Below are 24,141 nucleotides of genomic sequence, written 5' to 3'. Positions count from 1 at the left end.
CCTGCGTTTGTCTCTGTCTCTGTTCTAAGTTAAGGCATTAAATGTTTGCCTTATACAGTAGAGTCTAACTTATCCAACACTCGCTTATCCAACGTTCCGGATTATCCAAGCCATTTTTGTAGTCAATGTTTTCAATATACAGTAGAGTCTCACTTATCCAACATTCGCTTATCCAACGTTCTGGATTATCCAAGCCATTTTTGTAGTCAATGTTTTCAATATACAGTAGTCTCTCACTTATCCAACATTCTGGATTATCTGAGCCATTTTTGTAGTCAATGTTTTCAATATACAGTAGAGTCTCACTTATCCAACATTCGCTTATCCAACGATCTGGATTATCCAAGCCATTTTTGTAGTCAATGTTTTCAATATACAGTAGAGTCTCACTTATCCAACATTCGCTTATCCAACGTTCTAGATTATCCAAGCCATTTTTGTAGTCAATGTTTTCAATATACAGTAGTCTCACTTATCCAACATTCGCTTATCCAACGTTCTGGATTATCCAAGCAATTTTTGTAGTCAATGTTTTCAATATACAGTAGAGTCTCACTTATCCAACATTCGCTTATCCAACGTTCTGGATTATCCAACGCATTTTTGTAGTCAATGTTTTCAATATACAGTAGAGTCTCACTTATCCAACTTTCGCTTATCCAACGTTCTGGATTATCCAACGCATTTTTGTAGTCAATGTTTTCAATATACAGTAGAGTCTCACTTATCCAACATTCGCTTATCCAACGTTCTGGATTATCCAAGCCATTTTTGTAGTCAATGTTTTCAATACATTGTGATAGTTTGGTGCTAAATTTGTAAATACGGTAATTACTACATAGCATTACTGGGTATTGAACTACTTTTTCTGTCAAATTTGTTGTCTAACATGATGTTTTGTTGCTTAATTTGTAAAATCATAACCTAATTTGATTATTAATAGGCTTTTTCTTAATCTCTCCTTATTATCCAACATATTCGCTTATCCAACATTCTGCCGGCCTGTTTATGTTGGATAAATGAGACTCTACTGTATATTGATAATCTTATATTAACTGTATTATCAATTCACTTCTGACACCATAAATAAATAGCCCGAGATATGGGAAGTCACGCTCTCCCCGCAACAGATAAGGAAGTCACGCTCTCTCAGCCTCAGATATTATTCTCTATTCACTTCTGACATGATAAATAAATAGTCCAAGATATGGGAAGTCACACTCTCTCAGCCTCAGATATTATTCTCTATTCACTTCTGACACCATAAATAAACAAATAGCCCAAGATATGGCAAGTCATGCTCTCCCTGCATCATATAAGGAAGTCACACTCTCTCAGCCTCACAGACAGAAAGTCATGCTCTCTGCTGCAGTAAATATAGACGTGGGCATTGCAGACCTGGGTTCGAATCCCTTGCTTGGCCACAAGGTCACGCTCTCTCAGCCTCAGATCGAGGGGCAAAGCAGGAAAGGGAAGACAAAAGGCCTCTATTGGTTTGAGCATCGAAGGCCAGGGTCCGAATTGCTGACTTGGCGAGAAAGTCACACTCTCTCAGCCTCAAAACAGGACAGGACAAAGAGCATCGAAAGCGACCTGACCCCCCCCCCCTTTGCAGCTTTTACATGCCCAGAGGCAAGGCTCTTTCCTCCTCGTTTGTTTGGCAAGAATTATAATTAATCTCTCTCTATCTCCCGCCATCCAAAGCCCCTCCCAGGGATGAAATATTCCCTTTGATTTCTCGGCGCAATTAGAAATGCAAACGGGGCACTTTGCGAGACGCGCGGCTGCTATTTATGGCCCGATATGCAAATAAAGCCGGCAATGAATATTAAAGACAGAGCGGGGGGAGGAGGAGGGGGAGTTATTAACACTTCCTCAATGCGGGATCCATCAGCCGGGGTGATAAAACGACAAAGTCCATCCACACTTGAACTAACATTAGGCTCAATGCTGTGTCTATGGATTGCCCAGAAAACCAGGAACATGCCCAGAGGGGTCTTCTCTAGGCATTCACTCTGTCCTCCAAGGCAACTCTATGGTCACTTCTGCCTGGAGGAGCAAGGGAATTCCTAGAAGGCTCTTCTCTAGACATTTACTGGGTCCTCCAAGATAACTATAGAATAAGCATGGGCAAACTTTGGCCATCCCTTCTGGATGTTTTGGACTTCAACTCCCATCATTCCTAACAGCCTCAGGCTCTTTCCTTTTTCCTTTTCCCCCTCAGCCGCTTAAGTGCTTGGGAATGGTGGGAGTTGAAGTCCAAAACACCCGGAAAGCCTGCTATAGAAGCATACCATAGAATAGCCTAGAGGACAAAGAATATTTTTAGAGGGGTCTTCTCTTTTTATTTTTTATTTTCCAACTTTTATATCCCGAAGGGACTCAGGGCGGCGTACACAATTGGCAACAATTCGATGCCTACACATAATTAAAACATAGCAATGAAAATCCAATTAAAACAATATAAAAATATAAAACCTATGGTTAAAAATCCGTTCATCCAAAAACCTTCTCTTGACATTTACTGGCTCCTCCTGAGCAACTCTATGGTCACTTTGAGAGGAAACATACCACAGAACTCCCTGGAGGACCATGAATATTCCTAGAAGGGCCTTCTCTATGTGTATGTTAGATCTTCCAAGGCAACACTATGCTTACCTCTGGGAAAAATGTATCATAGAATTGACTGCAGGACTAAGAAAAGTCCCGGAGGGACATTCTCTAGGCAATTGGTAGGTCCTCCAAAACAACTCTATTGTCACTTCCAGGGAAACATGCTATAGAGTTGCCCAGAGGGCCAAGAATATTCCTAGAGGGGTCTTTCTCACCAGTAATTGGGTCCTCCAGGGGAATTCCATGGTCACTGCCAGGGGAAACACGCCATAGAATTGCCTGGAGGACCAATAATATTCCTCCAGGGATCCTCTCTAGGCATTTGGTAGGGCAATTCTATAATCACTTCCAGGGAAAACACACTAAAGAATTGTCCAGAGAACCAAGAATATTCCTAGGAGGGTCTTTCTCTAGGCATTGATTGGGTCCTCCAAGGGAAAGATACCATAGAATTGCCTGAACGTTCAAGAATATTTCTAGAGGGATCTTTTCTGCCAGTTACTGGGTTCTCCAGGGGAATTTTATGGTCACTGCCAAGGGAATCACGCCATAGAATTGCCTGGAGGACGAAGAATATTCCTAGAGGGGTCTTTCTCTGGTGATTTCCTAGGTCCTCCAGGGGAAACACACCAAAGAATTGCCTGGACGACCAAGAATATCCCTAGAAGGGTCGTTCCCACTATTTACTGGGTCCTCCAGGGCAATTCTATTGCCACTTCCAGGTCGACATGCCATAGAATTGCCCAGAGGACCACGAATATTCCTAGAAGGGAACTTTCTCTGGGGATTTCCTAGGTCCTCCAGGGCAACATACCAGAGACTTGCCTGGACAGCCAAGAATATTCCCAGAAAGGCATTCTCTAGGCATTGACTGAGTCCTCCAAGGGAAAGATACAATATAGGCTCTTTTGCGCAACGAAGGGAGGATTGCGCTTTATTTTTAGTGGGAAGAACGAGAGAAATCACAGCCACGAAATCATTGAGAAACACAGGAAACAGGCAGCAATACTTTCAAGGTCTACTTCTTCTCATTCCCCCTTTTCTTCCCTTTTTTTCTACGTTCCTAGTTTTGTTTTCAACCACATTGTTTTTTCCTTCTTCTATCCGCCTCTTCTTCTCGCTTCCGGAGAGATAAATACAGTAGAGTCTCACTTATCCAAGCCTCACTTATCCAACGTTCTGGATTATCCAACACATTTTTGTAATCAATGTTTTCAATATATCATGATATTTTGGTGCTAAATTCATAAATACAGTAATTACAACATAACATTACTGCCTATTGAACTACTTTTTCTGTCCAATTTGTTGTATAACATGATGTTTTGGCGCTTAATTTGTAAAATCATAACCTAATTTGATGTTTAATAGGCTTTTCCTTAATCTCTCCTTATTATCCAACATATTCGCTTATCCAAGCTTCTGCCAGCCCGTTTACCTTGGATAAGTGAGTCTCTACTGTATCGGTTCAAAAGTTTGCTTCTGGGATCTTCTTTTTGAATATATCTGAAACATTTCTTTGAATTTCCCAAATGCAAGGAAGACATGCACACATTACATTATACAGTAGAGTCTCACTTATCCAACGTTCTGGATTATCCAACACATTTTTGTACAATCCAAAAAAATGACTTTTTCAAATAACCCAGGCAATGCTAGTACTGTATAAAACGGCAAAATAAAGGATTGCTTCTGGAGTATTTTTTAATATTTTGGAAAAAAATGTTTTTTTATAACAACAACAACAATAGTAATAATTATAAGGCTGTAAATGCATCAGTCCTAATTCTCTCTACCATCCTGGTAACCTGATATTATTATTATTATTATTATTATTATTATTATTATTACTATTATGTATAACAACAAGTTGTTCCCTGCCTCTTCTAACTGTATAAATGAACCAACAACCTCTCAGTTCCTTGCCCATCACATTAAGCTATAACATTGCATTGTTTTTAAATCTCATTGTTAATAAATAATAATAATAATAATAATAATAATAATAATAATCAACTTTATTTTTATATCCCACCCCATCTCCCCGAAGGGACTCAGGGCGGCTCACAACAGGGACAAGCCCAAACAACAACAACATATTTAACATAAACTTAAAACATTCCAACAATACACAAAATAAAATAATGGACAGTTGTTGTATGTATTGTATGCTATGTTGTTGTTATATCCTCATTGTAAGCCATCCCGAGTCCCTGCAGGGAGATGGTGGCGGGGTATAAATAAAATTTATTATTATTATTATTATTATTATTATTATTATTATTATTATTATTATATTATGACACAGCAAACAAGATAAATATGCTGAAATTATTATTATTATTATTATTATTATTATTATTATTATTATTATTATTATTATTATGACGCAGCAAACAAGATAGATATGCTGGATTTCGTATCACAAAATCACAAGTCGAACACTTCCCAAGTGTCTAGGACTGTGTGATGTATTTTTGGATGATGCGTGCAGATCCCAGTAGGGTGGCCTTTTGCAGTTGGCAGATCATGATTTTGTCAATGTCTATTGTTTCCAAATGCTGGCTGAGATCTTTTGGCACGGCACCCAGTGTGCCCATCACCACCGGGACCACCTGCACTGGTTTCTGCCAGAGTCTTTGAAGTTCAATCTTGAGGTCCTGAGAGCGGCTGAGTTTTTCCTGTTGTTTTTCGTCAATGCGACTGTCACCTGGGATGGCAACATCAATGATCCAAACCTTGTTCTTTTCCACAACTGTGATGTCTGGTGTGTTGTGTTCCAGAACTTTGTCAGTCTGGATTCGGAAGTCCCACAGTATCTTTGCGTGCTCATTATCCAAGACTTTTGCAGGTTTGTGATCCCACCAGTTCTTTGCTGCTGGCAGGTGGGACTTGAGGCATAAGTTCCAATGAATCATTTGGGCCACATAGTTGTGCCTCTGTTTGTAGTCTGTCTGTGCAATTTTCTTACAGCAGCTGAGGATATGATCCATGGTTTCGTCGGTTTCCTTGCACAGTCTGCATTTTGGGTCATCAGCTGATTTTTCGATCTTGGCCTGAATGGCCTTTGTCCTGATGTCTTGCTCCTGGGCTGCAAGGATCAGGCCTTCTGTCTCCTTCTTCAGGGTCCCATTCGTGAGCCAGAGCCAGGTCTTCTCCTTATCAGCTTTTCCTTCAATTTTGTCAAGGAACTTTCCATGCAGTGTTTTGTTGTGCCAGCTGTCAGCTCTAGTTTGTAGTGCGGTTTTCTTGTACTGATTCTGCTCTAGTTTGTAGTGCGGTTTTCTTATACTGATTCTGCTCTAGTTTGTAGTGCGGTTTTCTTGTACTGGTTTTTTGTCTGCTGTGCTTTGAGGAGTTTCTGATTTTTGACTTCAATCAAAGCAGGTTCTTCACTTTGCTTTCCATATTCTGCCAGGGCATGTTCTTCTTCTTTGACTGCTTATTATTATTATTATTATTATTATTATTATTATTATTATTATTATTATTATATTCTGCAAATATATAGGAGAATTCTCTAAAAATAGGCTTGCTTTTCCAAAAGCAGAAATGAACTTCCACCAACTTTGCATTGAGGCCCAATGCAGCTTTTCGAGCACAGAATCCAAACACTGTTATTTTTTTGAAAATGCAGGTCCTTGAATGCAAAGAGTAATTTCCTTTTTCAAGAAACACAGACATGGCCCCATTCTTTGCGGCGAATAAATCCGCATTGTCCGATTGTTATGTATGTATCCATATCCCCCCCCCCCCCCCCCCGGCCATTCCATACATCAGAAGGAACTTAAAAGCATCGCTATCTTCCTCTGTTTCGAGGGAAAAGAAGATGAAACGGACATTTGTGGATGAGATCCGAAATCCGGCAATAAAGCAATAGAAGCCAAGGTTTCCCAGAAGCTAAGCGTGTCGGCGTTTAATTTTACCGTCTTTTTAGCGCCGACTTTACAACTTAAGATTTCATGCTGACGGTGATTAATCCCGTCAAGGCGCCTTTCTTCTTATTTTTTTCCAGCGAAAGACATGATAAGCGTGGATTTTACGGACGCGGTGCCTCCTGGGCTCTTAAAGTCGTACATGGCGGCATAAAAGGTGTGTGTATATATATATATATATATATATATATATATATATATATATCTGTGTTTGTGTATGTGTATCTATATATGACATATATTAATATTATTATATTAATATAAGTAATTAATATTACTATATATATATGATATATATATATTATATTAATATAAGTAATTAATATTACTATATATACATATATAAATTGTATGTGTTTACACACACATATATGTGCATGTGTATCTATATATGATATATATATTATATTAATATCAGTAATTAATATAACTATATATATATATACATTTTATGTGTTTACACACACACATATATATGTGCATGTGTATCTATATATGATATATATAATTATTATATTAATATCAGTAATTATTACTATATATATATAAATGGTATGTGTTTACACACAGAGAGACATATATATGTGTATGTGTATCTATATATGATATATATTAATATTATTATATTAATATCAGTAATTAATATTACTATATATATATAAATGGTATGTGTTTACACACACAGACATATATATGTGTATGTGTATCTATATGATATATATTAATATTATTATATTGATACCAGTAATTAATATTACTATATATATAAATTGTATGTGTTTACACACACACACATATATAAGTGCATGTGTATCGATATATGATATATATATTATATTATATTAATATTAGTAATTATTACTATATATATATAAATTGTATGTGTTTACACACACACATATATATGTGCATGTGTATCTATATATGATATATATAATTAATATTATTATATTACATTAATATCAGTAATTAATATTACTATATATATATATATATATTGTATGTGTTTACACACACACACATATATATGTATATATTACAGATGTGCATGGCAGCATTGAAGGAATAGTAGATATGTGTCTGTATTTATCTATATGTGTTATATTATTTATATTAATCACTAATATATATATATATATATATATATATATATATCAGAAATAAAAGAAATATAAATGTGTGTGTGTGAATATCTATATGGCATATATTATTATATTATTATTAATCATTATATATAATATTAATTTATATATGTGTGTGTGTGTGTGTGTGTATGTATATATATACAGAGTCGGTCATGACTGGACTTATCGTCAGGGCAAAACCTTTACCTTTACCTTTTTAATATACATATTCACATTATATGTATATTATATAATACCTATTTTATATAAGATTATATAATATTAAAGACATACATAGTGGCATAAAAGGAATGTGTGTGTATATGTGTATTATACACACAATGTACATAATCATATATATATATATATATATATATATATATATATATATATATAGATTAAATATAACAAACATTATATATATATTATACTATTGTGTTATACCGTATTATAAATATTGATAATAATTATATATATTATATTGACGCATTATTATTATTAATTGTCATGAAATCAAACTGATTCAGGATCTGAAATGACTTGTGCTTCTCTCTATGTTTTACCAGATGTGGATAAGCAAAACCAACGATAATGGTGAACCCTATGGAAATGCATGACTTTGGCACAAGAATGTCATAGAGTTACAGCAGAGGACATGTTTTTCAATACTTTCTCCCCTTTTTCTTCATGCAGAGAGAAGGGGGAAAACAACAGCCAATTCCTGATGCAAATTCAAAGCAGGAACCCTGATTATTCCAACTCTGTGCCGCTGTTGTTTTCCCTTTGCCAGAAAAGAAAAAAAAGGTGTCTTGATAATGAATAATAATGAATAATAATGAACACCCTGCTCTGGGTTTGACGTCTTTTTTCCCCTCTATTTGCTCCACTTCTGCCAAAACGCTGTCTACATTAAGGGACAAATGTATTTCCAGTTGACAAAGATGAGAATGATCTCCCCCAGTTATTATTATTATTACTGACACAAAGACAGAGTATGACACAGCAAATGAGATGTATATGATGAATTTCATATCAAAGTCCAACACATTATTATTGTTATTATTATTATTAGCAGTACCAGTAGAAGTAGAGCCATTATTACTCTTATATTGATACCTTATTATTATTATTATTATTATTATTATTTGTACAATAGCAGTAGGAGGCATTTCTATTGTTATGCTTATTGCAAATTATTACCCATAATACTACTATTGTTATTACAATTGTTGTTGTTTATTATTATTATCTGCAGTACCAGTAGAAGTAGGAGTAGAGTCATTATTACTCTAATATTGATAGCTTCTTCTTATTATTATTATTATTCTTATTATTATTATTAGTACAACAGCAGTAGGAGTCATTTCTATCATTATGCTTATTGCGAATTATTACCCTTAATGCTACTATTGTTATTATTATAATTATTAGTAGTACCAGTAGAAGTAGGCGTAGAGTCATTATTACTCTAATATTGATAGATTATTATTATTATTTGTACAATAGCAGTAGGAGTCATTTCTATCGTTATGCTTATTGCGAATTATTACCCTTAATGCTACTATTGTTATTACTATTGTTGCTATTATTATTATTAGCAGTACCAGAAGAAGTAGGAGTAGAGTCATCATTGCTTTTATATTGATAGCTTATTATTATTTTATTATGACACAGCAAACAAGATAGATATGCTGGATTATTATTTATTATATATGCTTATTATTATTTGTACAATAGCAGTAGGAGTCATTTCTATCATTATGCTTATTGCGAATTATTACCCTTAATGCTACTATTGTTATTACTATTATTATTTTATTGTATGACACAGAAACCAAAATAGGCATGCTGGATTTCATATCACAAAACCACAAGTCGAACACTTCCCAAGTGTCTAGGACTGTGTGATGTATTATTATTATTATTATTATTATTATTATTATTATTATTATTATTATTATTATTATCAGCAGCAGCAGCAGTATCAGTAGAAGTAGGAATAGAGTCATTATTACTCTAATATTGATAGCTTATTATTACTATTATTACTATTGTGGCTGTCAGTAGCAGTAGTCGCGTCATTATTATTATTATATTTATTGCCAATGCCTATTACTGCGATTTGGTCTCCCATCCAAGGACCAACCCGGGCTGACCCTGCTTAGCATCCAAAATGAGGACTTTTAAGGCATTTAAGGCACTGGCTTGATTACTTCTATCTTCATTGGTAATATCTATCTTCTTTTTCTTTGATTTGTGCCTTTTTCCCATTTCGAATTTTCCTGGCGCTTGCAGAAAACCCCAATGCCTCTTCCATTTCAATTCTCATTATGGAGTGAAACCCGTCCCTTTTGTTCTCAGCACTTTCTTCCCCTCTTTTATTTTATTTTATTCTTTTTTTTTTGAAGTCGTTAGCGTTTGAAGGAAGATTTAAAAAGACGCCTGACAATTAAAATGTTAATTTCGGGAAAGCTTGCTCATGCATCCATTGCAGAGCGGGCCTGGTTCCCCCTCGGCTTAAAAGTGCTGATATTCCGATTTTATTGTTTTTAAACTGAACCCACTTGGAAAGGGATGAGGAAACTTTGCAAAATAGGCAACTGTTTGGAGATATATATGTGCGTGCATGCATTATGTGTATGTATATACAGTAGAGTCTCATCCAACATAAACGGGCTGGCAGAAATAAATAAATAAATAAATTTATTTAAAATAAATGGTTATGATAACAATCATAATAATGGCATAATAATAATAATAATATCAAATAATTATAATGGTGATAATAATGATAGAATGATAATAATAAATGTAAATAATGATGATAATCATAGTAATGATACAATAATAATAATAAATATGAAATAATAATAGTGATGATAATAATGATATACAGTAGAGTCTCACTTATCCAACATAAATGGGCCGGCAGAAATAAATAAATAAATAAATAAATTTAAAATAAATGGTTATGATAACAATCATAATAATGGCATAATAATAATAATAATATCAAATAATTATAATGGTGATAATAATGATAGAATGATAATAATAAATGTAAATAATGATGATAATCATAGTAATGATACAATAATAATAATAAATATGAAATAGTAATAGTGATGATAATAATGATATACAGTAGAGTCTCACTTATCCAACATAAATGGGCCGGCAGAAATAAATAAATAAATAAATAAATTTATTTAAAATAAATGGTTATGATAACAATCATAATAATGGCATAATAATAATAATAATAATAATAATATCAAATAATTATAATGGTGATAATAATGATAGAATGATAATAATAAATGTAAATAATGATGATAATCATAGTAATGATACAATAAAAATAACAAATATGAAATAATAATAGTGATGATAATAATGATATACAGTAGAGTCTCACTTATCCAACATAAACGGGCCGGCAGAACGTTGGATAAGCGAATATCTTGGATAATAAGGAGGGATTAAGGAAAAGCCTATTAAATATCAAATTAGGTTATGAATTTACAAATTAAGCACCAAAACATCATGTTAGACAACAAATTTGACAGAAAAAGTAGTTCAATACACAGTAATGCTATGTAGTAATTACTGTATTTACTAATTTAGCACCAAAATATCACAATGTATTGAAAACATTGACTACAAAAATGCGTTGGATAATCCAGAACGTTGGATAAGTGAGACTCTACTGTAGTTCAATACGCAGTAATGCTATGTAGTAATTAATGTATTTACGAATTTAGCACCAAAATATCACAATTCGTTGAAAACATTGACTACGAAAATGCGTTGGATAATCCAGAACGTTGGATAAGTGAGACTCTACTGTATATACATCTATATCCATTAGGTACCCAGCGGTGCCCGGGTTAGGGATTTTGAAGGGTAAACATAAGTAGACGTCATTGTTTGGTTTTGAATTTTATGAATGGTCTTATTAGAAAATGTATTAGGATGCGGTTAGACTCCAACTCCCATCATCCAGGGTCAATTCTCTCCAAACCATTCCAATATTTAAAGCTTCTCGTGATAGATCTGTGTGCCAAGTTTGGCCAAGATCCGTCGTTGGCAGGGACCACAGTGCTCTTGATGCGGCGTGAACTATAACTCCCACCATCCAGGATCACTACAACTCCCATTACCCAGGGTCAATTCCCTAAAAAGTATTGCAATATTTAAAATGTGTAAGGACTGGGAATACAGTGCGCACTCAGTGCAGGGTGAACTACAACTCCCACCATCCAGGGTCACTACAACTTCCATCATCCAGTATCAATGCAACACCAAAAATCGAAGGTAAACTATAACTCCCATCATCCAGGGTCAATGCAACACCCAAAATCCAGGGTGAACTATAACTCCCATCATCCAGGATCAATGCAACACCAAAAATCGAAGGTAAACTATAACTCCCATCAGCCAGGGTCAATGCAACACCCAAAATCCAGGCTGAACTATAACTCCCACCATCCAGGATCAATGCAACACCCAAAATCCAGGGTGAACTATAACTCCCATCATCCAGGATCAATGCAACACCCAAAATCCAGGCTGAACTATAACTCCCACCATCCAGGATCAATGCAACACCCAAAATCCAGGGTGAACTATAACTCCCATCATCCAGGATCAATGCAACACCAAAAGATCGAAGGTAAACTATAACTTCCATCATTCAGTATGAATGCAAAACCCAAAATCCAGGCTGAACTATAACTCCCCTCATCCAGGATCAATGCAACACCAAAAATCGAAGGTAAACTATAACTCCCATAATCCAGGATCAATGCAACACCAAAGATTGAAGGTAAACGATAATTCCCATCATCCAGGGTCAATGCAACACCAAAAATCCAGGGTGAACTATAACTCCCGTCATCCAGGGTCAATGCAACAACAAAAATCGAAGGTAAACTATAACTCCCATCATCCAGAGGCAATGCAACACCAAAGATTGAAGGTAAACGATAATTCCCATCATCCAGGGTCAATGCAACACCAAAAATCCAGGGTGAACTATAACTCCCATCATCCAGGATCAATGCAACACCAAAAATCGAAGTTAAACTATAACTCCCATCATTCAGTATCAACTGTACACCCAAAATACAGGGCGAACTATAACTCCCATCATCCCGGATCAATGCAACACCAAAAATTGAAGGTAAACTATAACTTCCACCATTCAGTATGAATGCAAAACCCAAAATCCAGGCTGAACTATAACTCCCACCATCCAGGGTCAATGCAACACCCAAAAAGGGATTCGCAAATTGGATTTTCACGTCGGCAACCGTTTACGTCGGAGGTTTATTTGGAAAAGAAGCAGCGGAAGAAAATGACCCTACATGGCCCGGATTTAAAGCAAGACGATATCGTCCCGCCGAAACCAAGTTTGTGCAGTTTAATAAACTTTCCCCCATGTATTCATGGCAGAACCAATTAGGAAATGGCATTGATAACCCAGGAACAAAAATCCTGTCGCATAGTGTTATTTTCCCCACCCGCTCCTTCGCTATCTTTTGACACTTTTGTGCAGCAAAACCCGACGGTTGTGCCAGGTTTTGTTTTGGGGAATTTTTTTTTCTTCTGTTCTCTCCTTTTCCAGTGAGATCATTGTCAAAATATGTTTCTCGGCTGCCTTTTGGGCACCTTTCCTCGGGATTGCTCACTTGCTGGGAACCGTGAATCACAAGCCAAGGCTCTGGGTAAACAATCTATCTATCTATCTATCTATCTATCTATCTATCTATCTATAAATGTAATGTGCATAATTAGGAGCGAGTTAACAACAAAACCACGGGGCCAAATCATACCAAATTTGGCCACAGGACTCATCATTTCCCAAGGAGTGGCCTTGCAGCTTCAAAGCCTGGCTGCTTCATACCTAGGGGACTCCATTGTTGGCCAACTTGAATACCATTGAATAGCCTTACAGCTTCAAAGCCTGGCTGCTTCATACCTAGGGGACTCCATTGTTGGCCAACTTGAATACCATTGAATAGTCTTGCAGCTTCAAAGCCTGGCTGCTTCATACCTAGGGGACTCTATTGTTGGCCAACCTGAATACCATTGAATAGTCTTGCAGCTTCAAAGCCTGGCTGCTACATACCTAGGGGACTCCATTGTTGGCCAACCTGAATACCATTGAATAGCCTTGCAGCTTCAAAGTCTGGCTGATTCATACCTAGGGGACTCCATTGTTGGCCAACCTGAATACCATTGAACAGCCTTGCAACTTCAAAGCCTGGCTGCTTCATACCTAGGGGAATACTCTGTAGGCCATCTTGAATGCCACCAATATACACACACACACATATGTGTATGTATCTATGTTTGCTTGTATGTATGTATGGGATTTCCACTTTCAGAGAACACTGTGACTCCCACTGACGACGGATCTGAACCAAACTTGCCATACAAACCGCTCTAAATCATCCAAAAATACTGGAGAGGTTTAGGGGGAATTGACCCGAGATGCTGGGAGTTACAGTGATCCTGGGTGATGGGAGTTATAGTCCACCACGCATCGAGAGAGCCCCATGACTCCCACTGACGACAGATCTGGACCAAATTTGCCACACATACTGCTCTCAATCATCTGAAAATACTGGGGAGCTTTGGGGGGAATTGACCCGAGATGCTGGGAGTTATAGTGACCCTGGGTGATGGGAGTTATAGTCCACCACGCATCGAGAGAGCCCCATGACTCCCACTGACGACGGATCTGAACCAAATTTGCCACACATACTGCTCTCAATCACCTGAAAATACTGGGGAGCTTTGGGGGGAATTGACCCGAGATGCTGGGAGTTATAGTGACCCTGGGTGATGGGAGTTATAGTCCACCACACATCTAGAGAGCCCCGTGACTCCCGCCTACAACGGATCTGTTCCAAACTTGGCCTACAAACCCAACACGATCAACAGAAAATAATGGAGGTGTTTCAGAAGGGGGGGACTACAACTCCATGTTGGGAGTTGTAGTTCATCCACATCCTTATGTATTTTCTAATGGGACCATTCATAGCAACAAAAAGGGATGGAACTGCATTCATTCTCTCTCAGCCTATAGCCATGGTGCGAGGCCACAAACCCCTGGGATCTGCGATCCTGAAAGGCACCGTTTGGCTGCGAAAGCTCAGGACCTTGTAGAACTGTAACGTCCAGGAAACTACAGCATACCAGCGGAAAGCTAGGCACCACCAAAGGATGCAACGATATCAACAAAAAAGATACTACACATCACTGAAGGAAACTGCAAATCACTATAAGTCACTGAAGGAACTACGAATCATCGCAGGATGCTACAAATCACCAGGGGATGCTACAAAATCCTCTGCAAACACTACAAATCACTGAAGGAAACAACAAATTACCAGAGGAAGCTATGAATCACTGGAGTATACTACAAACCACTGAAGGAAACTACAATTCACAAATCATCAGAGGATACGACAAATCACCGAAAGAAACTACAAATCACCAGAAGATGCTACAAATCATCGGACGATACTACAAATCACTGAAAGAAAGTACAAATCACCGAAGGATGCTACAAATCACTGAAAAAAACTACAAATCAGCAGAAGATGCTATAAATCCAACTCTACTATTCTATGATTCTATGAAATCATTGAAGGGTACTACAGATCACTAGAGGAAACTACAAGTACCAGAGGATACTACAGATCACCAGAGGAAACTACAGATCACTGGAGGAAACTACAAATCACTGGATGAAACTACAAATCACTGGAGCATGCTATAAATCATTGGAGAAAACTACAAATCACCAGAGGATACTACAGATCACTGGAGGAAACTACAAATCATCAGAGGATTCTACAAATCACTAGATGAAATTACAAATCACTGGAGCATGCTACAAATCATTGGAGGAAACTACAAATCACCAGAGGATACTACAGATCACTGGAGGAAACTACAAATCATCAGAGGATTCTACAAATCACTAGATGAAATTACAAATCACTGGAGCATGCTACAAATCATTGGAGGAAACTACAAATCACCAGAGGATACTACAGATCACTGGAGGAAACTACAAATCATCAGAGGATTCTACAAATCACTGGATGAAATTACAAATCACCAGAGGATACTACAAATCACTGGATGAAACTACAAATCACCAGAGGATACTACAAATCACTGGATGAAACTACAAATCACTGGAGCATGCTATAAATCATTGGAGGAAACTACAAATCACCAGAGGATACTACAGATCACTGGAGGAAACTACAAATCATCAGAGGATTCTACAAATCACTGGATGAAATTACAAATCACCAAAGGATACTACAAATCACTGGATGAAACTACAAATCACCAGAGGATACTACAAATCACTGGATGAAACTACAAATCACTGGAGCATGCTATAAATCATTGGAGAAAACTACAAATCACCAGAGGATACTACAGATCACTAGATGAAATTACAAATCACTGGAGCATGCTACAAATCATTGGAGGAAACTACAAATCACCAGAGGATACTACAGATCACTGGAGGAAACTACAAATCATCAGAGGATTCTACAAATCACTGGATGAAATTACAAATCACCAGAGGATACTACAAATCACTGGATGAAACTACAAATCACTGGAGCATGCTATAAATCATTGGAGAAAACTACAAATCACCAGAGGATACTACAGATCACTGGATGAAACTACAAATCACCAGAGGATACTACAAATCACCACCAAATGTGAGAAACCAGTGGAGGATACTGCAAATCGCAGGAGGATACTACAAATCACAGCCCAGTTTCCCCAAGCCTAGCTACTCAATATTTCAGGCCCCAAGACCCAAAGGCCTGGACGCCGGCCAGTGGATCCATCTGCCGGTCCTTAGCGAAACGCCTCGTTCCAAGACATAAAATAAAGCAGAATAAATGTGGGGAAAGGAGCAAGTGCTCCAATGGTGGGAGACGTCACTCCTCTAAGTGCTCCTGTACTTTGCGCACAGAGAGAGGCTCACGTATTTCCCGGAGCCAATGTATTTACTTTATATCTGATTATTATTTTGTGGAAGCCATTTGGAGGAATCCTCGGGGGCCTCCAAATGCACTTCTTAACCACCGCATGCTCAGGAACACAGCGGCTGCGCCGGGGGAAAGCACTTATCGGGCTTGGTTTTCTGATTTTGAAAAAAAAAAAAAGGAAGAACGAATGGCCATGAATGCACCGAACACAGAGACCCAGGAGGAAGGAAGCGTAGAATACATACAGAATAAACAAGCCGGAACACAGATGCCACAACTGGCTGGCAAAGAGGAATGAGCCCTATCTTTGGAAGGGAAGGAAATTCTTATTATTATTATTATTATTATTATTATTATTATTATTATTAATACAATGTTCTCCTTTTTGGAAAGGAAGTGCAATAATAATAATAATAATAACCCAAAATGCAGACTGTGCAAGGAAACCGACGAAACCATTGATCATATCCTCAGCTGCTGTAAGAAAATCGCACAGACAGACTACAAACAGAGGCACAACTCTGTGGCCCAAATGATTCATTGGAACTTATGCCTCAAGTCCCACCTGCCAGCAGCAAAGAACTGGTGGGATCACAAACCTGCAAAAGTATTGGAAAATGAGCACACAAAGATACTGTGGGACTTCCGAATCCAGACTGACAAAGTTCTGGAACACAACACACCAGACATCACAGTTGTGGAAAAGAAAAAGGTTTGGATCATTGATGTCGCCATCCCAGGTGACAGTCGCATTGACGAAAAACAACAGGAAAAACTCAGCCGCTCTCAGGACCTCGAGATTGAACTGCAAAGACTCTGGCAGAAACCAGTGCAGGTGGTCCCGGTGGTGATGGGCACACTGGGTGCTGTGCCAAAAGATCTCAGCCGGCATTTGGAAACAATAGACATTGACAAAATTACGATCTGCCAACTGCAAAAGGCCACCCCACTGAGATCTGCACGCATCATCCGAAAATACATCACACAGTCCTAGACACTTGAGAAGTGTTCGACTTGTGATTTTGTGATACGAAATCCAGCATGTCTATCTTGTTTGCTGTGTCATAATAAAATTATAATAATAATAATAATAATAATAATAATAATAATAATAATAATACAACCTCTTTTCTGGAAAGGAAGTGCAAATGTTAATTCGTAAAAATAATATTTCCCCTTTTTTGGAATAGAAACACAAACTTGAAAATAACAACTATTATTATTATTACAGTAGAGTCTCACTTATCCAAGTTAAACAGGCCGGCAGAACGTTGGATAAGCGATTATCTTGGATAATAAGGAGGGATTAAGGAAAAGCTTATTAAACATCAAATTAGGTTATGATTTTACAAATTAAGCACCAAGACATCATGTTATACAACAAATTTGACACGAAAAGTAGTTCAATACGTAGTAATGCTATGTAGTAATTACTGTATTTACGAATTCAGCATGAAAATATCACAATATATTGAAAACATTGACTACAAAAATGCATTGGATAATCCAGAGTCTTGGATAAGTGAGACTCTACTATTATTATTATTATTATTTCACATTTGGGATACCTTTCCAAAAAATGGGGAAATCAATCTTTATTGCTGTTGTTACTACATATTAATATTATTAATAATAATTTCCCCTAATTTTTGGAAAAGAAACACTAACATGTAAAGAGTATTATTATTATTATTATTATTATTATTATTATTATTATTATTAATACAAACAACATTCTCCTTTTTGGAAAGGAAGTGCAATAATAATACCATCTCTTTTTTGGAAACGAAGTGCAAATGTTAATTCGTAATAATAATAATAATAATAATAATAATATTTCCCCTATATTTTAGAAAATAAGCACAAACTTGAAAATAATATCTATTATTATTATTTATTTTTTCGTGTCAGGAGCAACTATTATTATTATTATTATTATTATTATTATTATTTATTTATTCGTGTCAGGAGCAACTCCCATTACTATTATTATTATTTCACCACCTCTTTTTTTGAAAGGAAGTGCAAACATTAATTCGTAATAATAACAATAATAATATTTCCCCTATTTTTTGGAAAAGAAGCACAAATTTGAAAAAAAATATTATTATTAATATTTCACATTTGGGATTCCTTTGCAAAAAATGGGGAAATTGATCTTTATTGGTGTTGTTACTACATAATAATATCATTAATAATAATTTCTCCTATTTTTTGGAAAAGAAAAACAAACGTGAAAAGAGTAACTATGGTTGTTGTTGTTATTATTATTATTTTCAAATGCTTCTGATCCTAAACATATTAGATATGGGATATTCATTTGGGGCAGTTTGAAACAAAGGCTTCTCACGAAGCTGTGGATGATGGGATCTGTGGATGATGGGAATCTGTAACTGATGGAAGGCCTTCTTTTCAGCCTGGAAAGGCAGAAAAGCAAAGTTCTTTTTCAACAAAATACCTATTATGTTCCAAAAGCACAAAGGAACCTTTCAGGGGGGAAAAAAAGGAAGAAGGGAGGGAGAAAATTCCTGGGACAAAAAGAGTGAAAACAAAACAAAACCAAAAGGCCTGGAGAAGGAGAAAGAAAGAGACACATACAAAGAAAAGGAAGGGCAACTTGATGTCCTGCACTTCCTCCTGTTGCTCCTCTTTCCAGAGCTAAGAAAAGTTACTTTTACAGAGGTCAAATGCTCCCCCACATATACCCCAATCTGAGCTAGAAGAAAATAACAACAACAACATAACAACAACAGTACAGGTTCAAAAGGTGTAACAACAGCAACAACATTTGAGCATATATCATCCTGCGAAAATAATAATAATAATAATAATAATAATAATAATAATAATAATAATAATGACAACAATAACAATGCTTGAACACCCCCTATTGACAAGGTGGAATAACAATAAAAGAGAGCAACAACAATAACAACACAGGTTCAGCAACCTTTATCTGGAACTGGAATAATAACAATAATAATAATAATAATAATAATAATATAACATCAACAACAACATAGGTTCAGCATTCATGAACCAAAAGTGGCATCAACAGTTGAGCAGTCGTTCAGGTGTAGTAGTAGTAGTAATAATAATAATAATAATAATAATAATAACCCAAAATGCAGACTGTGCAAGGAAACTGACGAAACCATTGATCATACCTCAGCTGCTGTAAGAAAATCGCACAGACAGACTACAAACAGAGGCACAACTATGTGGCCCAAATGTTTCATTGGAACTCATGCCTCAAGTCCCACCTCCCAGCAGCAAAGAACTGGTGGGATCACAAACCTGCAAAAGTCTTGGAAAATGAGCACGCAAAGATACTGTGGGACTTCCGAATCCAGACTGACAAAGTTCTGGAACACAACACACCAGACATCACAGTTGTGGAAAAGAAAAAGGTTTGGATCATGGATGTCGCCATCCCAGGTGACAGTCGCATTGACGAAAAACAACAGGAAAAACTCAGCCGCTATCAGGACCTCAAGATTGAACTTCAAAGACTCTGGCAGAAACCTGTGCAGGTGGTCCCGGTGGTGATCGGCACATTGGGTGCCGTGCCAAAAGATCTCAGCCGGCATTTGGAAACAACAGACATTGACAAAATGATGATCTGCCAACTGCAAAAGGCCACCCTACTGGGATCTGCATGCATCATCCGAAAATACATCACACAGTCCTAGACACTTGGGACGTGTTCGACTTGTGATTTTGTGATACGAAATCCAGCATGTCTATCTTGTTTGCTGTGTCATAATAAATAATAATAAAGAACAAGAACATCATCATCATCAACAACAATATAGGTTCAGCATTCATGAGCCAAAAGTGGTATCAACAGTTGAGCAGACTTTATCTTGAAGGTGTAGTAGTAGTAATAAAATAATAATAATAATAATAATAATAATGTAACAGCAACAACAATACGGGTTCAAAAGTGGTAATAACAGCAACAACATTTGAGCATTCTTTATCTTGAAGGTGTAATAAATAATAATAATAATAATAATAATAATAATAATGAAATCCAGCATATCTATCTTGTTTGCGGTGTCATAATAATAATAACCAACAAGGTGACATAACAACAAAAGGCAACATGAACAACACAGGTTCAGCACCTGTTATCTGGAACTGGAATAATAATATAATAACAATATAGGTTCAAAAGTGGTAACAACAACAACAGTTGCGCATCCTTTATCTTGAAGTTGTAATAATAATAGTAATAATATCAATCCTTTATCTTAAAGGTGTAATAATAATAGTAATAATAATATCAATCCTTTATCTTGGTATAATAATAGTAATAATAATAATATCAATAATGATAAATAATGCTTGAACACCCCCTATTGACAAGGTGGAATAACAACAGCACAGATTCTGCACCTGTTATTTGGAACTGGAATAATAACAACAACACAACGACAATATAAGTTCAGCATTCATTAGCCAAAAGTGGTAACAACAACAGTTTAGCAGCCTTTATCTTGAAAGTGTAGTCGTAGTAGTAATATAACAACAATATAAGTTCAGCATTTGTTAGCCAAAAGTGGTAACAACAACAGCTGAGCATCTTTTATCTTGAAAGTGTAATAATAATAATAACAACAACAACAACAACAACGCTTGAGCATTCCCTGTTCAGAAGCTGGAATAACAGCTGCAACAACAAAGGTTCAGCACCCATTATGTGGAACTGGAATAATAATAATAATAATAATAATAATGCAACACAGGTTCAGCTTTCGTTATCCAGAAGTGGTAACAACAACAGATGAAGTTCATTTATCTTGAAGGTGTAATAATAATAATAATAATAATAATAATAATAATAATAATAAAATAACAATATAGGTTCAGCATTAGTTAGCCAGAAGTGGTAACAATAATAATTGAAGATCCTTTATTTTGAAGGTGTAATAATAATAATAATAATAATAATAATAATAACAACAACAATAATAATAATCCTTGAGCACCCCCTATCCTGAAGCTAGAATAACAACAAAACAACAACCACATCAACAACACAGGAAATATATATAAACAGGGGAGATATTGGGGGAACTAATAAACAAACAAACTGGGAGGATATTGGGGGAACTAATCAACAAACTGGGAGATTATTGGGGTACTTTTTTTCCCATAATTATTAAACTGGGAACATATTGGGGGAACTAATAAACAGACTGGGAAGATACTAAGGGAACTTATAAATAAATTGGGGAGATATTGGGGGGGACTTATAAACAAACTGGGAGGATACTTGGGGGGGCTTTCTTTCCCATAAATATTAAACTGGGAGGATATTGGGTGAACTTTCTTTCCCATAAATATTAAACCGGGAAGATATTGGGGTAACTAATAAACAAACTGGGAAGATACTAAGGGAACTTATAAATTGGGGAAATATTGGGGGGACTTATAAACAAACTGGGAGGATACTTGGGGGGGGGCTTTCTTTCCCATAAATATTAAACTGGGAGGATATTGGGGGAACTAATAAACTGGGAAGATACTGAGGCAACTTATAAATAAATTGGGGAGATATTGGGGGAACTTATAAACAAACTGGGAGGATACTGGGGGGGGGGGCTTTCTTTCCCATAAATATTAAACTGGGAGGATATTGGGGTAACTAATAAACAAACTGGGAGATATTGGGGAACTTATATATAAACTGGGGAGATATTCGGAGAAATAATAAACTGGGGAGATATTGGGGGAACTAATAAACAGACTGGGGTGATATTGGGAGAACATAAACAAACTGGGAAGGTATTGGGGAACTAATAAACAAACTGGGGAGATATTGGGTGAACTTTCTTTCCCATAAATATTAAACTGGGAGGATATTTGGGTAACTAATAAACAAACTGGGAAGATACTAAGGGAACTTATAAATAAATTGGGGAGATATTGGGGGAACTTATAAACAAACTGGGGGGATACTGGGGGGGGCTTTCTTTCCCATAAATATTAAACTGGGAGGATATTGGGTGAACCTTCTTTCCCATAATTATTAAACTGGAAAGATATTGGGGGAACTAATAAACAAACTGGGAAGATACTAAGGGAACTTATAAATTGGGGAGATATTGGGGGACTTATAAACAAACTGGGAGGATACTGGGGGCACTTTCTTTCCCATAAATATTAAACTGGGAGGATATTTGGGTAACTAATAAACAAACTGGGAAGATACTAAGGGAACTTATAAATAAATTGGGGAGATATTGGGGGACTTAAAAACAAACTGGGAGGATACTGGGGGAGGGGGCTTCCTTTCCCATAAATATTAAACTGGGAGGATATTGGGTGAACCTTCTTTCCCATAATTATTAAACTGGAGAGATATTGGGGGAACTAATAAACAAACTGGGAAGATACTAAGGGAACTTATAAATAAATTGGGGAGATATTGGGGGACTTATAAACAAACTGGGAGGATACTGGGGGCACTTTCTTTCCCATAAATATTAAACTGGGAGGATATTGGGTGAACCTTCTTTCCCATAATTATTAAACTGGAGAGATATTGGGGGAACTAATAAACAAACTGGGAAGATACTAAGGGAATTTATAAATAAACTGGGGAGATATTGGGGGGACTTATAAACAAACTGGGAGGATACTGGGGGCACTTTCTTTCCCATAAATATTAAACTGGGAGGATATTGGGCAAACCTTCTTTCCCATAATTATTAAACTGGGAAGATATTGGGGGAACTAATAAACAAACTGGGGAGATATTGGGAGAACTTGTTGGGGAAAAGTTGGGGGGCTTTCTTCCCCAAGAAAGATGAAACTGGGGGAGACTTTCTTCCCCTTGAAACAAAGGGACTGTGAATATCTCTTCCCAATAAATCTTAAACTGGGGGGAACTTTCCTCCCAATTTAAATATCAAACTGGAGGGAGGGGGTCCCCCTTGAACCCCCCAGGAAAAGGATCCGGTCCCCCCATTAGCTACCTGAAGGCTTGGGGTGGGGAGGATCCTTTGCACTCCTTGGTTCTTCCTCCTTCCTTCCTTCCTTCTTTCCTTCCTTTCCTCTTTTCCTTCCTTCCTTCCTTCCTTCCTGGCGGCGTTGGCTCCTCTTCCCGGCTGGCAGGGATTATGGCGGCGGAGGAGGAGGAGGAGGAGGAAGAGAAGGAGGAGGAGGAGGAAGGCCTGGGGGCGAGGCCAAGAAGCCCAAGGCTCCTCCCCGGGTGGCCAACTTCCCAGCCCCAGGGAGCGCCTCTGCCTCTCCAGGGAAGAGATCCTTTGCCCACCCAAGGCCCCACTTCTCCTCACTTCTGGGTTCCCTTTGGCAGCCTTAATATAAGAAAAACAGCTTCTTCTCTGCAATCACCAAAAGGCACAAGAGCCCTGTGCCCCTTTTCATGTGGCAACCTTTCATCTCAGTGCCTTAAAA

The 24,141-nt window shown here is 36.9% G+C and overlaps 1 protein-coding gene across 1 annotated transcript in view; it reads right to left on the bottom strand.

Annotated features, from left to right (window-relative positions):
* Positions 1–23,849, bottom strand: part of nacc2 (NACC family member 2) — a 55,925-nt gene extending 32,076 nt beyond the window's left edge. The window contains exon 1 of the mRNA XM_062959919.1: positions 23,700–23,849. The gene's annotated coding sequence lies outside the window, so the exon portion shown is untranslated. The remainder of the gene's footprint in view (positions 1–23,699) is intronic.
* Between the last annotated feature and the right edge of the window lie 292 nt (positions 23,850–24,141).

The sequence above is a fragment of the Anolis carolinensis genome, unplaced genomic scaffold (assembly GCF_035594765.1).
Source record: "Anolis carolinensis isolate JA03-04 unplaced genomic scaffold, rAnoCar3.1.pri scaffold_7, whole genome shotgun sequence".
NCBI lineage: Eukaryota > Metazoa > Chordata > Lepidosauria > Squamata > Dactyloidae > Anolis > Anolis carolinensis.
Note: the sequence above shows the minus strand (reverse complement) of the source record. Positions and strands in the feature narration are given on the sequence as shown.